Source organism: Pseudoliparis swirei, chromosome 7, assembly GCF_029220125.1.
Source record: "Pseudoliparis swirei isolate HS2019 ecotype Mariana Trench chromosome 7, NWPU_hadal_v1, whole genome shotgun sequence".
Taxonomy (NCBI): Eukaryota; Metazoa; Chordata; class Actinopteri; order Perciformes; family Liparidae; genus Pseudoliparis; species Pseudoliparis swirei.
Genome location: NC_079394.1, coordinates 29,344,339 through 29,362,404, shown reverse-complemented (window position 1 = coordinate 29,362,404; position 18,066 = coordinate 29,344,339). Strand labels below are relative to the sequence as shown.

Here is an 18,066-nt window from a genome sequence, read left to right as displayed (position 1 = left end):
TGCGGTATTTATTTATTTTTCACCGTTGTGCGCGATCATGACCGGTCCGCTCCGGTCGCGGCAGCAGTGACCCCGTTCCTTCTCCCGTGCAAGTGGAGGAGACACAGTGAGTTCATCGGTTCTCACTCGTCGCAGCAGCAGTAACCCTGTTCCTTCTCCCATGCAAGTGAAGGAGACACCAACTTTATTAGGATATCGCTATATATGTATTTATTTTCACCACCGCCATTTTTTGCTTGTAATGAGTGGTGCAAGTCTCGGAGAACCGACGTCTTCACCGCGGGTATTTTTTTAAGTCTTACCCCCGCCAGTTTGGGAAAGTCAACTGAATCTTCAGTCCAGACAAAAAAAGGACAACTACTAACCAACTACCTCACGGTAAGTTCACTTTCAACTTAGGCTACGTTTTCGAACACCTTTGTTAACATGTGATTAGCTAACGTTAGTTAAGTTAGCACATGTTTCTCCATGTGGTTGGCATGCACATTAGCTAGCTAAGCAGTTAGCTGTTCTTAGCTTAGTTAATATTTAAATACTGAATACTATTAGTAACATGTTACTAATAGTATTCAGTATTTACATGTTAACAAGGGAAGAAAGGCAGCAGTCTAGCTTATTTTTTCATTATGTTCAGTTGTCAATTTTGTGGCCACGAATGTGTTACTAAATATGCCTTTGTAAGGCATATGAAAGTTCACCAAAACACCCCCCACATCAAATTTAAATGTGCTTTTCATGGTTGTAACCGTTCATTTGGCAAAGTGTTGTCTTTAAAATGTCATGTATATAGAGATCACCCAGGTCAGAGGGAGTCAAGATTAAGTGAAGGATGTTCTGGCATAAGGACATTAACCAGAGCTACCAACTCTCACGGTTTCGCCGTGTGACACACGCTTTTGCATGTTTTCACGCTCTCACGCCACACAACCAATTTCTCACGGCAAAAGAAATTCTGATTTTGAGCCGAGGCGCGTTGGTTTCTTTTCAAACTCCGCGACGATAGATGGCGCTAAGGAGCGCATCTATAAACCTGTTCGCTGCATAGACATCCTATTTACCCCAAAGAGTCCCGGAGTCAGCAACAGAAGAAGATTTTCAAACACACACAACGAGCAGAGACTACGGTGTGTGAATGCAGGGCTCTCAAGTGTCACGCATTTCGGTCTTAAGTCATGCACTCCCGCCACACATCGTATTTCTCACGCTGAAAAAACTCTCTGCTATTTAATATTTTAATGTGCCGCAGCACGCAAACATGCGCTGGCCGCGCCGCCCTCACCGTGGAGGAATCAAGCGCTCCCCTGGAGTTCTGCTGTGAGGATCCACTTATCAGCCAATCAAAAAAAAGAAATGGGCTACACAATAGCCAATCATAAAAAAACGTATCTGTTGTATCTGTAAGATTTAATCCAGCAACCAATGAAAATAAAGCATCCTGGATAGATATGTCACTCTTGCCTGTCTTCAAAACTTAAGAGCCCTGTTAATGACATGTGGTTCAATTAAGTTCTCACTCTCTTAAACTTTAAATCGTGAAATAATTCGTTGTGTTTGTGCTTGTGATTTTGTGAGGTGATGTAAACTCAGCTGTCATAAGGAGCAGCAGGAGAGCACCTTGTTAACCTCTTGGTATCCTGCATGCTCAACACACCAGAGCATTGTTTGTTAAGGCTGCCCAAAGAGCATTTATCACTTTATTTGCAGGCCTAGGAAAAGGACCCTCTCAAAAAATTTCCAAACAGCACTTTGAACAAGTAAGATGTATTATAAAGAATTTAACATAAAGACAGGACATTTGTGCAATAGAATTAGGCATGTTTTTGTAAATGAGAGTATAGTTATTAAAAAACATTTAAATTCTTTAAGGTAGCAAAGATGCCTCGTAAAAGACCTTTGCCAGGCCAGAATGCAGGGTACAACATGGGGACAACATGGTTAGAACATGGGTACAACATGGGTACAACGCCACATTAATTCAAATTTCCTGATATTTGAACCACCAACGTGTGTGGCTGCGTGCGCGGCAATATTTTGGTCACCAACGACAAAATCTCACTCCAAGGTTTTTTGAAAAGTTGGCAGCTCTGCATTAACGTTGGACGTTTTATTGTCATGCCACTTCGATTTCTGTACTGTCAAGTGTGACAGTTTGTCACGTTTATTTTCTCACTTGAAGATCTTGGGAATAACAGAAGCATTTCCGGAAAACCAGGGCAGAATCATCTCGGAATACTTCAAGGCCAATCCCAGCAACGATGAAGTAAAGAACGTCCTCTCACAAGAAAACGGTATTACATTCCCCTATATTCTGGATCTACTGATGGCACACTTCAAAGAGCAGAGAGATGCCCTCATCTTGCAGGCAGATGTGAGTATAACTGATGTAGTCAACTTTATTCCAGATAAGCCTTTAAAAGTATTTAAATATCTTTTAAAATAATGTTCTTAAAAGTGAAATTGATGGCAGCCATAGTTAAAACAATGCTAAATTGTATTAACATGAACTTATAACTGCAATGATATTGCTGTCTCCTATAAAGGTGTCAGACACAGCAGCAACTGTGAAGACATCCCTTGCCCTCCCCGATAGCCCTCGGTTGATCATTCTAGGTAAGCACTAAGCCCCTCAGTTATAGTGAGTTCAGTTGTGGTGAGTTTTTCTTTCATATTTTATATAATACACACACCTTTACATTTCTGTAAATATATACTAATTCATAAATAGCTTAGAAATATCTTGGATAAATGACTACACACATTTAAATAGTTAATAAACAGTTGAGTCTCTATAATACAGACACAGTAGGCTATATAATAATATTGTCTCTGCCATGTCAGTAGTTTGCTTGTGTTTCTCCATTTTTCTCCACTGATTAAGGTCTCTTTATAGCTTTTAAAATTGTAAATAGTTTGGTGATTATATATCTATAGATGTCTCTATTTAGGGACAGTCACTAAGTTGCATGCAACTGTATGTGCATTGCAGAGACATCAACAGGCCAAGTAGCATTCCACTGAATTAAAATCCTGATATCTATCGGAAGCTTACATTGTTTAAAAATCTTTTCAAATATCAGTTGAAATGTCGGTACAATACAGAAAAGATATAGCAGTATGTTGCCACTTCATTATATTTCAAATGGTAAATTTGACATTCAGCCTAACACTTTGCATTTTGTTTAAGGTCCAATGATTCCTGACCAGCGTTGGATGGTTAGCATCGAGGCCACGTGGTGTTGAAGGAGCAACGTTTGTTTTGGGGCTTGCTGTTGTCTTCGCATGCTACTACAACTTCAACCTCAATATCAGGATCTGGCTGCCTGCACACTTGAATTCATACAGAGGTAAGTTTGAATCCCATATCAAGTCATTCGTTTCAGGTGTTCGGGCCTTACAGCCTCCATGCATTTATCTTTATGTGATAGATATAGTATCTTCAGGATGCAAGCTTGATAGTTCAATTGTTTAAAGGACATGGACTTCAATCAGAGAACAGAGCACATAAAGTTAATTCCAAAAAGAGATTCATCTTTGGTTCTAAAATAAACAGAAATACACATTCAACTTCAGTGGTTATCAGATTTATTGTGGCTATAGATACCCCTTGCAGGGTAGAAAAAATAGCAAAAGACCCCCTAATTATCGTAACACCGGTTAAGCTTACGCTTACTAGCATTTGTACTCATAGATGCCATTGGAATTATTTGCATTCTAATGCTTTTCAATCTAAATGCTTCAGATCTGTTTCATAGTGATAAACATAACACAATCTCATATTTAATCAGAGGTGCTTTGTTATAATATTTTGCATTTTACTGTAATAAAGACGTGTACTTATGTACAAGAAAAAAAAACTGAATTTGCACATTCCAAAGATGTGATGCATATAAAACTAAATATAGCAAAATGTTCCCATATATCTACTCTAATATGTATTATAAACATAAAGTAGGAAAAAGAATGATTATGCTAACAATATGTGGTGGCCATTAACAATAGTTTAGAAGTGGTTTGACTATTTCTTTTTGTTTTACCTTGTCATACTCGCCAGAAGCTGTGTTGGGATTAACCCAGAGAGAGGGACAAAGGCACGTCAGGGAAAGATGACCAGCAAGAAGAGCGCGAATGGTCCAAAAAGCGACATCCCTGAACGCATGTGTGCACCCTCTTGAAGAAACTCATGGACTTTGAGTGGGACTTTGTATGAGTTTAACACTCCCCTGACTCCGTCCATGGAGCTCAGATGAGGACACATACACACGCACGCACACATGCACACACACACACACACACACACACATACACAAACACACCCACACAGACGCACACACCCACACCCACATCCTTCTATGTATGGGTCTCACTTCTTCACATTGTCCATGGAGTTCAGATGAGTACACATACACACGCACGCACACATGCACACACACACACACACACATACACAAACACATACACAAACACACTCACACAGACGCACACACCCACACCCACATCCTTCTATGTACACTGTAAAATGTAATAGTAAAGTTTAGTTAAAAAAATTAATGAGCTTTACTCATTTCTGCTTACTTTGTTGACCTTACTTTAAGAAACTTAGTAAAGAACACTTTTGGTGAGTAAAGTTATTAAACGTATTATCTCAAGTAAGCTTTACTTTTAAAAAATGAGTGAGGCGGACTCGGAAGAAACTCGGGTGCACTCGGCAGCACTCGGCTCGAATACGCATGCGCAGTCGACCACTGAAGACGTTCTTTGCCCGAGACGGATTGGCGGCAGCGAGAAGGCAGTGCAGGTGTGCGAGTTACTTTCAGGTAAGTTTCAGCGTCTCAATAACGTTTTGCCGTTCATGTCCTGAGTAAACATCGTCGTATCTTCGCCATATTGTTCATATGTATATTCGTAGTTGAATGTTAACTTTACGAAGCGTTTAATGTAAGCTAGCTAGACCGTCAAAACCAGTGGTCCCCAAACTACGGCCCGCGGGCCGAATCCGGCCCGCCTCCCCATTTGGACCGGCCCCCTGAACAATACCAGAGACGCGTTCCGATTTATTATTTTTTTCACCTGGCCCGCTGCCATTGAGATTACAGTGAGACGCGGAGAAAATGTGGAGTGGTGCTCTTCGCAATAGAACATCTTTGATGGGACGTGTCGCGTCTCGGCCAATCAGCGTTCAGATGTCCACAGCGTTTGGGAAATTAGGTTAGCTTGAATGTCATGGTGTGTTCACACCGGACGCGTCGGAAAAATTCTCGACGCGTCTGACGCAGCAGTCTCGACGCGCGTCGAAAAAAAAGTGTGTTCAGACCAGGCGGCGTCGAAACCGCAGAGTACTTCCACTTTTTAGTGGACTGAGCTGCACTCCCACTGCGCTTCTCGCTGCTCTCTCTCTTCTTCTCTCTTTGATACGTGTCTCTGACTTTTCCACCTACGGCGGCAGATCTCCTCTGCCATGAAACACATATGCCGGTGTTACACCCCTACTGGTTTTCAAACCTACTGGTTTCCCTACGCGTGCGTTGTGTTCTCTTGACATCTGCAGCGGGGCTCTGTCTCGCGCACCAGATTAGTCACACATTCACAAACATATTGCTGGAGATCTTCAAGCCATCTTTCATATCCATTTCGGCGATTACGATTGTATAAGTGAGCAGTGCATCACAGCCACGGATGAAGAAATACATTTTAGAAAAATAAAAATAAAAAGATCGCCCGACCTGGTTTCGATCTCTTTCACGCAAAAGGAGTCTGCACTCAAAGACATGCAGTCTGTGCGCTGCACCACCAGATATTAGTTTGAAGTCAAGTAATTTATATATTGATCCATTAAGTGACATTTCTTATGTTTTCATGGGAACAGTTTGGTCGAAGGGATCTGGAACAACTGGTTACCTTGAGCGGATATTTACACTTTGAAACATGTTTAGCGATGCTTGTTCGCAACGCAACAACCACACAATAGCCTACCGCACACAGGTGAGCACATTCTCACTAGCACCCCCCCCCCCCCCCCGCTGGCCCTCCAGCAGACAAGGCAAACGTTATGTGGCCCTCTTAGGAAAAAGTTTGGGGACCCCTGGTCAAAACAAACGAGTCACAATGTTAATGGCGGACATCGTCGTGGCTGTCTCACTCGTGTGCATTAACGCAGCACTACGGGAGTCACACAACGCTACTGTCACTGAGTTAAGAGTGAATGCAATGTCAGGTTGAATGTAACTATAATGTAATGTCAAAGTCAAAGTCAAAGTCAGTTTTATTTGTCAATTTTCCATATGTGCAAACATACAGAAGATCGAAATTGCATTTCTCTTCTGTCCAACATAAAGTGAATTGTGCAACATATAGACAACATAGAGTGCAAAAATAGTAAAAAACATGTGAACATATAGACAACATAAAGTGCATAGACAACATAAAGTGCAAAAATAGTAAGAAACATGTAAACATATAGACAACGTAAATTGTGCTAGCAGCATTCAGACATGTGAGTCTGAAAGAGGACGGAGTGGGAGGATGGGGAGAGAGTTCAGCTTCCTGACCGCCTGGTGGATGAAGCTGTTGGACAGCCTGGCAGTGTGAGCCCGCGGCTCTGGTACCTCCTCCCAGAGGGGAGGAGTCTGAAGAGACCGTGTGAGGGTGGCAGGGTCATCACAATCGAGGTCGCTTTGCGGGTGAGGCGGGTGTTGTATATGTCCTGCAGGGATGGGAGGGGGGGGAGTGAGGCACCCATGATCCTTCCAGCTGCCTTCACTATGCGCTGCAGGGCGTTCCTGCTGTGGTCTGTGCAGCTTCCGCCCCACACAATGGTACTACTTTATAGACATGCGGAGTGATACGAAGGCATGTGTGATCAGAGGGGGGGCGTGTACAGTCGTCAGTCCGCTCTTGGAGTTACCCGAATCCAGTCAGTCACGGTGTTATGTATGGTTAAGCTAATAAAGATACTTGGAGATACAACGGGCTCAAAACCCTATTATTCCATAACACTACAGTAACGAGGAATAATTCAACCACAACCGTATGATGGAGAACTTCGGCCACAGCGAATGTGGTACAACGTTTTTTTATTTTTTACTTGAACATCATTTCTTATTTTGTGATATTTAATGGAAATGACATCCATTATAACCAATAGCAAGTTTGAAACTAAGCTCCCTGCCAACCTCCCTACAGACTATTTATGACTTCAATCTATCTATCTATATCTAGGATAAGCATTTGTAATCATATTTGTCTGTGAAATCTTCCATTAAACTGATGGCTTTTTAGCCGTAAAAATGCATCTTGACGAGGAGTTATTTGCAGTTTGACTAATTGCTTTTGTTGTTTCTTTTGTAGGCTTTGAAAAACCTGGCAATGAATTGTAAGTATTGCTTATTTTCTTCTACACACTACTGCATAACACATGGAAGCGTTGCCAGATTGAGTCCATGTCTTCACACAGAGTGTCTCCTGTGACGACCATGAAGGAACGATGAGGGGAGCTGATGAAATCTGTTCAATCTAGAAGCCACTAGTTTTCTGCCCAGTGTGATGTAGTATGTTGTAATGTGTTTACTGTAGGTCTAATATGACTACATCTTAATTTATTTCTCTTTCCGTTAGATTCTGGCTGAGTTCTGTCGCTTATCAAGCAAAAATCTGAGTTGCAATCAGAGTTCTTCAAAGATCTCGACAAATATACTCCTCGCTTCCTGGAGAAGTTCAAAACCCAGAGGGGGAAAGTGTCGGACAGAAACTTGAATATCTGCAACAAGTCACACCTGGGGTAAGTTTCTCAAGCAGTCATTTTTTTTCTTTATGTGGTTAATAAAGTAGTGTCACAGCATTGCATGCAGAGCTGTCAAATGATTGTCCTTTAACACTTGTGAATTGTGTGTGTTTAAAATGTTTTTTTAGAGTACAGATGTGACTGGGAGGTGAACAGCAGTCCTCCGTAGCTCTCCCTTCATCCTTGGAGATGACAACGCAGACTTCTTCAAGAATTTGTAAGTAGACTTTAGTCAAAATTATTTAATTCCACACCACAGGATGCCCAATATATCTCATGTGTTCTGCCTGTTCATCTTTTGGTATTGGCTACTTCTCTTCCAATCAGTGCTTCTACTTTTTGATTCACTTATCCCTGATTGGGGCCCTTTTAGTGGGATCTCCCGTCTTTCCAGTCAGGTCCAGTTGCAGCTCTCTAGTTAAGCATTCAAAACCCAAAGGCCTTCAAAATAAAAAATTACAAATCATATCACACCTAAATGGGCATCTGTACACCTTCACATGTCTGCATGATGGTAGAGGGGTTCTACTAATATCTCCTGTTACCAAAAATGGGTTTTCACTTGTAACATTATCGCTATTTCTTTGTTGCTTTTGGGCAATATGCTCGCTCTCCTGCCACAGGAGGTTCAGGAGCAGCCAATATGATGCAGGTGTGACGGCTGAAGATCGTAGATACCTGTTCAGCCTCCTGTGGTAGGAGCACATTTCCCAGAAGCAGCAGTGACAAAGAAATGTGGATGTTTACCACGAATATGGTTGGTTGCCCACGTATTAAACGTTGGTCTTTCTTTATTGAAGGTGTGAGTTTAGGATGGCGTGAAGCTTCGACTTGACCCCATGGAAACACAGCAGAAGCCACCAAAGGGTCCTGATCGGGGTGTGTTGTGATGCAACTGCATCGACCTGTTCTCAGGCCCTTCTACATTCTGTTGTTTACATTTGCTCTATTATTGTTGTTCCATTCAAATATCCCTATTTGTAAATATGATAATTCATATTCTTTATTATTAGCTTTTGCAATCATTCAGTGAATCACATGATCAATGAATTAATCATCGCACTCACTCCTGAGCATCTAATCTCAGAATCCAAGTAACCATTGTGTGTTCTACCATAGAAATGCAACGTGAAATTTGACATGTAATTGTGTTTTTTATGCTGCTCTTGTTATTAGGACTCTGATGACCTTCTGGACGTGTCCCACGCCTCCATTGGGACCCTGACGGTGCTTAAGACATTGTGGCCTCCTCACTCGCTGGACCTGGAGTCTACAACTACTGCCATCGTTTTGGGAGGAACAGTCGTGATGGATGACCGTGATAATCTTCCCCGTGCCGTGTGGCTACTCTTCGGACTTATTTACCCCTGAATTTGGAGTATCCTCAACGAGTGAGGAAGACCTTCTGAATTTATTCATAGAGTGCTTCTCACTTGGACCAAAAACCCTAAAATACAATCACTCAAAAATCTACTGATGCCGTAAGGGACTGTGTTCATGATGTGCAGTCAGGCCCGAGAACTTCACCCTTCTATCTCCAATAGAATTATTTTATAGAAAATGTCTGTTTTTGTTGTTTTTCTGTAGTGAAATTTAGCAAATGCCGAAAACGCTGTGTTCATCATATTTCTGCGTTACAAAACCTAATCTGGCAAAATGTTCAGCGTTTTAAGCACGTTGTTTGAGTTTTAAAACATGTGTTTTTCTTCTAAATAAACGTCTTCCATTGTAACTGTTCTTCTTCTTTTGTTTCAACAACTTACAGTTTTTAGTTCAGCTTACTTGATCATTTTAAGGCAATCGGTTTACTCACTATTTCTAAGTAATGGGATCTCATTGACTAGTCAAGTTAACTAGTTCTTATTAGTACTGTTTAATTAATATAACTTGGATCTTTTAAGTTGTCTTTTTTAAGTTAACCTAACTAATAATTGTTAAGTTAACTATACTAATGTTACTGCAATTACATGAGTTGCCTAAACTTAGTTTCTTTTAGCTTTAAGAACTTAAAATTATTGAGCTACTTTACTTAGAAATGTTGAGGCAATCGGTTTCCTCACCTTTTTCAAGTAAAGTCAACTTATTACATGATTAAAGATTTTAAGTTACCTTCACTTGTATCTTTTAAGTTGTCTGAACTGACATATTATGAGTTTACTTAACTTATGTTTACTCCAATTACATCAGTTGCCGAAACTCATTTATTTTCAGTTTTAAGAACTTAAAATTATTGAGCTACTTTACTTAGAAAATTTGAGGCAATCGGTTTCCTCACCTTTTTCAAGTAAAGTCAACTTATTACATGATTAAAGATTTTAAGTTACCTTCACTCGTATCTTTTAAGTTGTCTGAACTGACATATGAGTTTACTTAACTTATGTTTACTCCAATTACATCAGTTGCCGAAACTCATTTATTTTTAGTTTTAAGAACTTCAAATTATTGAGCTACTTTACTTAGAAAATTTGAGGCAATCGGTTTCCTCACCTTTTTCAAGTAAAGTTAACTTATTACATTTTACAGTGTAGGTTTGGGCACGCAAAATAACTTTTTAGTCTTTGTGTCGTTTATGTATAAATCAAAACGAGCATGTTGCAGCGCCATCTTGGCGTGAACTCCAGACGTGAACTGGTTTGAGGCCGATCTATCCCAAGAAGCAGCGTGGAGAAGTGGCTCCGGATTGGCTGAATTCCTTTCAACGACTCTACGTCATAGTGACCTTTGACATGAGTAAATAACTGGCAAGATGTATGCGCCCTGAAGCGTTCACGGACTCGGAATGTTGACAAAGAAATGTAAAGCCTCGGGCTATGCGTGACTTGTTGACAATAGAGGCGGGGAAAATATGATTTATTTGATGCGCCTAATGGATGTAGCACGTTGTTGTTTTGGGCTACAGGTACCCTTTAAGACAGAACATAATATACAACTTGTACTTTTGTTTTCTCCAAAGAGTTCAGCAACAGAGATCCCAAGTGATCCCAGGAGACCTGGACCCCATATTTAAGGTGTGTGAGTCAGAGACTGTATAACATATAGAGATGGTCAAAGAGTTGGATCGTTGATGGAGATTGAGCGAGCAGGTGGAGCAACAGAGGAGGCGTCCACCTGTCAATCAAAAGAGGCCACGCCCTCTATGTCTCACCTTCAAGCCTAATATCATTTAAACTTGGCTGAGTTGTTTATCTGTAAGGGATGAACTCACTTGTGGAGCTTTTGTGTGTGGCACTGACTAAGCTAATCACCATCAAGCTTGCAAGCTCAAAAGGGAATCTCAGGAATTGTTTGATTGGAGAAGTTTTCCAATATTCATTCACTGCAAACTCATGAGGGTGAAAAAAATGACCATTGCAAATCTAAATAATATTAATAAACAGTTTAAGAACAAAAGGTCCTCCCGGCTCTGACAAAGCCTATAATAATAGTAATAACAAATATACATATGTCATTATATATAATATGGTTAAAGGACTCTAAGGACTTTTCCTTGAGTCTGTTCTGCCTCTACCTGGTTGTCACGATACTAACATTATAACTTCTATACGATACCTGCCATAAATATCATGATACTGATACCAGAATTCAATACAATACCATGAAAACAATTGTTAGTATCTAACCCGAACCCCCCAAACACTGTAGACATCTTAATGCTTAGACTGCTGATTACGGCTGCGACTCAACACGATCTCCCATCAAAGATCTTTTATTACGAAGATCACCACATCACATTTTCTCCACGTCTCACTGCAATCTCAACGGCAGCGGGCCAGTTGACCCCCACAACCCCCTAAAAACAAAAACTCTTCGGATCTACACGATTCACGTGGATGACCTATTTTGATTTCAAAACAGTGAATTTCACCGAAAGGTGACAAGTTTGCAGGTATGAATACATACTACTTGGTTCTGGGTTATTTCGGGATTCCTGGCCCTACCTTGACGAAAGAAACGTGGATTAAAGCTAAATTCCTACCTGAACAGTATGTATTAAACCTCTCTGAGCCTCTGATGTCAACATCTAGACACCCAAGGCTTTATGGTCTTTAATTGAAGATGGAGAATTGTGCTTGTTTTCCATTGTCAGTTGGTATTATTGGATTAGATTTACAATAATATTTCCCAGAAAGCATTTACAATCTACATTAACACGATGTTCTGAATTAGGTTCAACACTTTTGAGAAAATCATAATAAAACAATACTCATAAAATACAAACTTGTAGTTTTGATGTAAAATGAAAGCTAGAAACTTAAATATGTTCACAATTAGGTTAAAATCTGTCAAACAATAAAATAAAAAATACTAAAAATACAACTTGTTTTGGGTTTTGATGTTTAGAAGAAACTAAAACTTAATGAAGAGCGAGCTGAAGAAGCGCAAAACCCTAAAAGATTAAACATGAAGGCCTACTGGTAAAGTATGATGAGGGTTGTTGGAATTGCAGCTTGAGAAGAGGAGCAGAAGAAGATGCAAAAGGCCCTAAATCCAGATTACCCAGAAGGCGCGGCAGAAGGGATGTCTGAGAGCAGTAAGAGGATTTTAAAGACTTTACAATGAAACAGAGACACACACTCACACATGCACACACACGCATACTCTGCAGACTGACCCTTGACCTCCCAATTGTCTCTCAGATATAACCCGACTGCTTTATATTTAATATATTATATTTACCTAACTGTAAGACTTTGAGGTCGTGGGGGGAATCCCCTCCAAAACATTCACAAGAGAAAATTGTCACCGTGCCAATAACCCTTATACAATCCTTAAAACCAGTCTTTTAGTACATTTTTCATATTTTCAATCAACTTAAAGATCTGGATTCTTCAATCTGAAAAGAAGGTTTTGGAGGGGATTCCCCTCATGACCTCAAAGTATTATATCAAGGTAGATATAATATATTAAATATAAAGCAGTAGGGTTATATTTGAGAGACAATTGGGAGGTCAAGGGTCAGTCTGCAGAGTATGCGTGTGTGTGCATGTGTATTTGTGTGTGTCTCTGCCTGTGTGTGTATGTATGTGAGTGTCTGTATGTGTGTGTCTGTGTGTGAGAGTGTGTCTGTGTGTGTGCGTGTGTAAGAGTGTGTGCGTATGAGGGTGTGTGTGTGAGTGTGTGTGTCTCTGCCTGTGTGTGTACGTATGTAAGTGTCTATGTGTTTCTGTCAGTGTGTGTGTGTGTGTGAAGCGATGCATTACTTTGCATGCATATCAGTGGAAGTTGAAGGGTAAATCATGTTTTATTAACAATTCCCAAATTATTTCCCAGATTTTTCCAGGTACCTGCTCTTTTTGTTTGATGAGAAGTAAACACACCTGTAAATAACGCCATGAAGGGTTTATTGTTTTGAGTTGTTTGACTGTTTAGCATTTTCCTTATTGATTTTGATGTATCTATGCCTTTTATATTGTATTGTTTGAATAAATATAGACGTTTTATACTACTTCCGCTTAACAGATAAATCTGACATTTATTTTGAAAGCTTAAAAGGAAGCGCACTTTGTTTTAGGTTAAAATGCGAACTTTATGGTATAGATTACAGACAGATGCGCATTTTATAAAAAAGTTGAATAGTTGTTTGGACCCGTATGAGGCTCTGTTAAGGTGGTGATGAGGTGGTGATAGTTTACGAGTTTTAATTAATGTATTGTCCCCTAAAGAAAGAAAATAAAGGAGAGTCACCAGCAGTAAGTCTTCACGCCAATTCATATGATCCGACAACGCTTATTGCTGTCATAATACGCAGGCGAAACATATAAAATAATAATAAATAAGACTAGAGGACGCTTTTTCCAATTCATAACAGAATTGTAGAAAAGAGAGATAACAAACGGCAAAGATACGTTGATCAGAGACGTATTTGTAATACGTCAAATACAAACGTAATCTGGAGAGAAATACGTTTCAGTCAAACGTAACTGCAAATTGAATTTTAGGTCTGGGGGAACGTAATTTTTGTGATAAAGGGTTGCATTTAGGACAGTAACTTCATCTTCAAACCCTGTACCTTTGGAGACAGTTTAATCCCATCCAGTTCAAGAAGAAGTTTTTGAAAAACTTCAAATGTGTAGCGCAATGCTGGTGGGTAAGCAAGGTTCATGGCGTAAATATGCCCCATCAACAACATGCAAGCTTTGGCAGTGCTGCCGCATCCCGCCAACATCTCCTTGCCTTCAAGGAGGATCGATACCTCAACGGGATCTTCTCCATCGGTGCCACGGACAACCACGATCCTCACGATGTGTTGAGATGCATCACTGCGGCTGTCCACCTGTATATAACATACAATAAGAATTTAGACAATGGTATCAACATATTAATTAACTAACAGCTAATTAAACATTACACAAACTTTGATTCAATAAAATGAATAAATCAATTTAAAAAACTTACCAGGCAGTCTTCAAATAACGCCTCCTCTTTCTCACCAAGGTACAGGATAAGGCTGCGGATAATAGTTTCTCGTTTCATGTCAATGCTTTGGTTCTGTGAATAGATAAATATGTTGTCAATATTGAACCCCTTGTTCATGCAAAATGAACTGCATACATCTGCAGAAACAGTGAAAGCAAGACTCATTTATGGAAGCATGGAGTGTGGAGGAACATAGAAGCAACAGAGTAGGAGTTGGTGTCTATGCATGAAGCAGGGTACAGCGTGAACAAGCATCACTTTGAACAAACACACCTGAATCAGTCCGTCCAACAATGGCCTCCTTCCTATCTCAACTGTCCACTGGCTTCTCTTTTGAATAAGGTCAACCTGTAAATGAACAAACAGAATTTGTGTTGTTAAAACAAGATTTAAAACATTAAGTTCCATATTTTTATTTTATTATGCAGTGAGGAGTAGGGTAAAATAACAACAGCAGTATAAGAGCATGCATATTTGGATGTTATACTTACCTAAGTGAGACTAATATGTCTACAATGAACAGTCACTCCTCTTTCGCCCTCCACATGACAATAGAATTTCCTGTTTTATTGTTCAGATTCCTGTAAAAGAAATGTTAAAGTAAGAATTTATGAATTCGATTTGTTAAAATACTAAAACAGTTAAGCATTCCCCATGATTAAAGTAAAATAGGATGTTACTGAAAAAAAGGAATAAAAAAACATAACAATATCCTGTGGAGTGTGTAGTTCCAGGTTTATTTATGGTTAATTTACTTTACCGTACCAACTATTATGTGCAATAAAGTTGTCCACACTGAGAACAATACCTATAATAATGTTGTAAGCATCAATACTGATGTTAACGTGCTGACACACGAACAGCCAATCATCTAACAGTCGTGTAGTTTTGGTTGCAGCACCATGGCCATGTGTGTCAACAGACCAGCGTGCGGCGAGAACGTGAGAGGAAATTGCAACACAAATTGACACATTAGCTCTATAGAAAATAATAAAATCAATAAAAAACGTGTAGCAGCGGTGATGTTTCAATAATTACAAATGAAACTGAGCAAAATCGCTGCTTTACGTTTACGTTACGCCAGAGAGATTTAGCAAATTCTCAGAGGCCCACACAATTGTCCATCCTTTAAGATACACAATAACAACTGCAGTAATGAAACCAGTGGTGGTGCGTCCATAGAGGGCGCTAGGGCGCAGCCCCGCTTACAATTTTGAGATGAAAAAGAAGAAAAAACTAGAATATATACTGTAAAAAACATCATATCCCAAATAATTTAAATAAGAAATAAACCGTGTTGATGCGCTAAATGCGTGTGGGAGACCGTAAGGCCCTGTCAACAACCACTTAAGTTAAATGTGACTAAAAATAATATATCGCCACTCATCATCACTGAGAGAAAGCCCCGTCCCGGCCAAACGTGCGTGTACAGCAACGAGCAAACATTTCACGGTCACACCAGACGCGACTCTAAAAACGCAGCCGCACCAAAAACGTCTTGTCAAAAACCTGCCGGGCAAAACAGCGCGGTGTCCCTGTGGAGCCGACCTGCGTGCGCAACCAACCGTTGATTTTGAGTTCAAGATATTTAAAAAAAGAAAGGAAAGAGTACGGCGAACACCACCATCTACTCCATGAGTTGTGTCTCGATGGCGAGGCTTCAGTTGCACTTCCGACCGAGCAGGAGTCAGTTGAGCACGGTGTTTCCTTCAAATAAAGCTTTGTTTTTTACAATATTCTACTCAAAGCCTTGTTTCTTCTCATTGTTGAGTGATATTTAAACCGCGCCGCCCAACTGCGCCCCCCACAACAACAAAAATGTCACCAGCCGCCACTGAATGAAACCGACGGAGAACCAGACAGCAAACATTAGCTCACACAGCGCTGTCATAGCTAGCATGTTTCAGTCTTATTTCAGTTTGTTCAAACAATGTACCGAGCGTTACTAACATAAAGCCGGCAGCCGTTGGAATATTGCGCCTCGCAAACGTCTCTCTCACACGCGCACAGACCATATATTTTCACAAGAGACGACTTACTGGGCGAAATCGCTGCTTTACGTTTATGTTCGCTATCAACTGCGCCAGAGATTTAGCAAATTCTTAGAAGCCTACATAATTGTCCATCATTTAAGATACACGATAACAACTACGGTAATGAAACCTATGGAGAACCAGACGGCTAACATTAACACAGTTCTGTCATAGCTAGCATGTTTCAGTCTTATTTCAGTTTGTTCAAACAATTTACTAACATAAAGCCGCAGCTGTTGGCTTGGAAAGTTTTAATACTGGAAAATCTTGAATATTGCGGCTCGTAAACGTCTTTCTCTCTCACAAGGACCATATATTTTCAAAAACGAGACGACTTACTTGTTCTGGCATGAAGCTCTCCTCCAACGTCTCCTCCAACGTCTCCTTCAACGCCTCGTCGCGTTGCCGCCTTGAATGAATTGCGCGCGTCGATTGATTCAAACGCGATAGATGTTTAGATTAATTAAAATTTACTTACCTTTTTCAGTTTATGTTCAGTCATTATAAAACATGTAAACAGTATGAGAAATTGTGGAGTAACATTTACTCTTCCGCAGAGTTAGTTTATTGTATGATTAAAATGTGTAACTTTTACTTAATAAAGTCTAGTAATCAGTGAAACGTATTAATACAATGTAGAATATATACCAATTAATTAAGTATAATTTACAACACCAAAAAGTTATTTTTTTGTGTGGTCACAAAGGGATGGGCCACCAGCTGCTCTGCTCATGCTTTGGCTTTCAAATCTCCTACCCGGGCATTGAACTGCAGTTCCCCGTTTCACCACAGAAACTGGCAGAGTTCAACAAGTTCAGGTCGGAGCACTGGAGGAGGCGGGGTCAGAGGGGGAAGGGTTGTGGTTATTGATGTGTTTTCAGGAAGCAGCACAAAGATTTACCAACAACAAAGCTTTCCAAACACATTCGCCAAGAAGAAACGCTTCAATTGCAAAAAATTAATCTTTTTGGGATCCGAGCCTCCCGTGGTCCTCATCGTAAAATGATTTAATCAGTTGCATGTCGTCAAACCTCAGCCCAAATGTCACAGGATGTTAGTCTTTTAAAATCACTTCCCTTTTATCCAAAGCAACTTACAATCCTGTTTCAATCATAGCAATTCAGGGTTACGTTTCTTGCTCTAGGACACATGAACTAGGCCAGGGATTGAACCTCAAACCCCCTGATTGAAAAGCAGACCTGCTACCCACTGACCCATATTCTCCATTCTCTTGATCCACTTCACTTATTGTGTATTTGTCACAAACACATTCTCATTTGATAGAAAGGTTTTAACTGTTCATTGTTTAACTGACGCCACACTGCAGAAAAGGAGGAACATATTTATTAATATTTATTAATGGTGATACAATGTTCAGGACGCAGTCGTCCAACTCATATCTGTTTTTAGGACTTTACCCCCATCTAGTGGCCAACATGTATATTTACATTTTGATCATAGAAAGTGTTTCTACCAAGTTGTCAGTCTTGATTCAAATGACATTTATATTTACTAAGGAGACATCTATGTGTCGTCCCACAGCAAGGCAAGGACAACCAACCCAGACCATAATATTAACATGCGTATTGGCTTCTGGGACTTGATAAACAAAGGAGCTCCATGCATGTGAAGAACAGCACTGGACACGGCTGTTCTTTACTTTGTGCTCTGTTCAGATTTCTATTGTCACTTGTTTGTTTGTGTTGGTTCCACACTTTGTCAGAATAAAAATAAAAGCTACACAGATAAATGCAAAGTAGGGAAACCACAACAAGGACGAAATCTCTGGGTCACTAAATATTATGTTTGCCATGGAAAGCAGAAAAAGAAGCTTTGATC

At 40.1% G+C, this 18,066-nt stretch overlaps 2 protein-coding genes and 2 long non-coding RNA genes across 5 annotated transcripts in view; 3 read left to right on the top strand and 1 right to left on the bottom strand.

Moving 5' to 3' along the window:
- LOC130196333 (ribonuclease inhibitor-like) overlaps positions 1 to 18,066 on the bottom strand; it is a 180,099-nt gene that overhangs the window by 49,277 nt on the left and 112,756 nt on the right. The gene's annotated exons all lie outside the window — the stretch shown is intronic.
- On the top strand, positions 646 to 3,225 carry LOC130196745 (uncharacterized). Its single transcript, XR_008832312.1, has 3 exons — positions 646 to 2,368; positions 2,541 to 2,610; positions 3,185 to 3,225. It is a non-coding gene; the product is annotated as an uncharacterized LOC130196745 (long non-coding RNA).
- On the top strand, positions 4,741 to 9,509 carry LOC130196730 (uncharacterized). 2 transcript variants are annotated; one of them, XR_008832295.1, is made up of 6 exons: positions 4,741 to 4,814; positions 7,345 to 7,369; positions 7,612 to 7,774; positions 7,906 to 7,994; positions 8,578 to 8,656; positions 8,954 to 9,509. It is a non-coding gene; the product is annotated as an uncharacterized LOC130196730 (long non-coding RNA). The 2 variants fall into 2 exon arrangements; XR_008832294.1 differs by lacking the exon at positions 8,578 to 8,656.
- LOC130196675 (protein NLRC5-like) overlaps positions 10,528 to 18,066 on the top strand; it is a 1,158,129-nt gene continuing 1,150,590 nt past the window's right edge. The window contains 1 exon segment of the mRNA XM_056418994.1: positions 10,528 to 10,785. The gene's annotated coding sequence lies outside the window, so the exon portion shown is untranslated.